Source organism: Malus domestica, chromosome 06, assembly GCF_042453785.1.
Source record: "Malus domestica chromosome 06, GDT2T_hap1".
Taxonomy (NCBI): Eukaryota; Viridiplantae; Streptophyta; class Magnoliopsida; order Rosales; family Rosaceae; genus Malus; species Malus domestica.
This window is the reverse complement of record NC_091666.1, coordinates 8,129,966-8,132,178: the sequence shown is the minus strand read 5'-3', so window position 1 is coordinate 8,132,178 and position 2,213 is coordinate 8,129,966. Positions and strand designations below refer to the sequence as shown.

At 37.7% G+C, this 2,213-nt stretch overlaps 1 long non-coding RNA gene across 1 annotated transcript; it reads right to left on the bottom strand.

Annotated features, from left to right (window-relative positions):
- Window positions 1-1,315: 1,315 nt before the first annotated feature.
- On the bottom strand, window positions 1,316-1,937 carry LOC139196670 (uncharacterized). Its single transcript, XR_011581766.1, has 3 exons — window positions 1,622-1,937; window positions 1,479-1,554; window positions 1,316-1,395 (listed from the first exon to the last, which is right to left on the bottom strand). It is a non-coding gene; the product is annotated as an uncharacterized lncRNA (long non-coding RNA).
- Between the last annotated feature and the right edge of the window lie 276 nt (window positions 1,938-2,213).

Below are 2,213 nucleotides of genomic sequence, written 5' to 3'. Positions count from 1 at the left end.
AGAAAAACTTGGAAATTTTTATTGAAACTTTGCAGGATGTTTATTTAGTCAATTATCTATTAGTTTATCACAAAAAATTGGAAGGAAATGCATTGCATGATGGATTTAACATTATCAAGTTGATTATATAGCGAGCTGACAAACATTGTGAGTATAGAAAATATGTAGTAATTAATGAAAGAAGTCTAAACACACCATAATCATTTATATATAATGAATTAGTACAATATTTTACACTTTAGTACCACATAGAGTTCCTATGAGGTTCAAATTTTTCACTATCTTCATCATCTCTATGTGTAGAGTGAGTATATTGTGAATAGTAGTTATCAAATGATAAATCCCCAAAATAGTTTTGCATGTAATTGTTAACATGCCACCCATATGGATCCGAGATTGGTTGAGGTTGTCCATGAGAAAAATCATTTGAAGATTGAGTCTGGGATTGTTTCCATGAGTCGCTCGATTCCATCCCAACAGGAATGGGATATGAAGGGTAGGGAAATGGTTGGTTATGAGTATAACCATAGTTACTACTTCCCACTCCAACAGAATCCGAAGTTCTAGATAACGAGTCATCTTCTTGACTTGACAAAATCCCCTTCCCTCTTTCTCTACGATTATAGTCCTTCCCTATGGCACCAATTCCTGGTCCTGCCCGCCTACTGCCATGGTCATCATCCTGTGTTGCATGCGTGAAGTTTGCCTTACCAGTGAAGGGGCTCATAAATCCGGGAAGTGGTCCATAATAGTTTCCATATCCACCACCACTACCTCCAGCTCCACTACCTCTAGCTCCACTATATCCTTCATCATTCCCACCTTCGGTGGTAGGTTAGTCTCCTGATCTTGTACTAGAGCTATCATTAGTATCAGCACGATGTTGTGGTTGTGTAGGATTGGAAGAAGGTGGAATTCAAGTGTTTCTTGGTCTTGGGTGCAAAAGTTCTTCCAAAGAGTCAGCGCTGCTAGATCCCACCTTCTTCTCTAATACCCTTTCTACATTTATCCCTTCATTACGTGCTTCTTCAGCAACTCTGGGAGCTGGGTTGCCTTCATCATCATCTAAATGAAGAGGTCTAATCCATTGATAAAGTTGGTTACCCTCTGTATCATCATCTTCACCAACAATATCAAACACATCTAGTGGGTCACCACGGTCGACATGATCTATTTCTGCTTCCTTATCTCAAATTTGAAGCTTCATGTTGTAGTAGCAATAAACTAATTTTTCCAACCTACTATGAGCCAACCTATTTCTTTGCTTTGTGTGCATGATTGCAAATGTGCTCCAATTTCTTTCACAAGTAGATGAGGAAGCTGTTTGTGATAATACTTTGATTGCTAACTTTCTCACAGTTGGTGCATCGGTCCCATACATGATCCACCATTCAGCTACAATGAAAAACAATGTTGATAAGCCTAATAACTCGAACAAATTCTATTATAAACTTATAGTGAAATATGTTTACACTCACTAGGAGACATTGTTGTTCGAGCAGCAATTGATGTTGGTTCTCCAAAAGTTCTTCTTGCATCTTTAAACCATGTTAGCTGAATTCAATAAATCGTGTTAGTTTAATCCAACAAAGTAATTATTATAATTTAAGTAATTGTGTACCTCATTTCCAAATTGGCCAACTGCTGGTGATGCAGGGTCTAATTTAGAGTATACATTATGTACAGCACGTATAAGGGTACCATCATCTCCAACACCGGGTCTGTATTGGTATCGAGGATTCAAATAATATGTTGTTCAAAGAAACACATACTCTAATAAGAGAAATAATACTTATGCAACTAAAGAAATGAATTGCAAATTATGACATAATTTATACCTGCTGCATGCAAATCGTGGTATAATGTTTTATACAATCGGTCTTCAATTATCTTTATGACCCACCTTGCACCATGTTTTCTTTCCAATTCATCCTTCACTACACGCATCAACTCATATACTGCCCCCATAATAGGATACACTTCTGTGTCAACGATCCGTAAAACTTTGTAAAGAGGTTCAAACACTTGGCACACATGTTCTGATTGAGTCCAAAAAGCATGAACAATCACTATACTTTCCACCATACGACCTGTATTTGAGCAGCTGAAATTGTGGTTGGCCTAATCGTCACTAGTGAATAGTTGCTTCAACCCTGCTTTCTTCTTAAGTAGGCTGTCTAATGCAATATAGTTGGTGGCGAATCGAGTGGTAG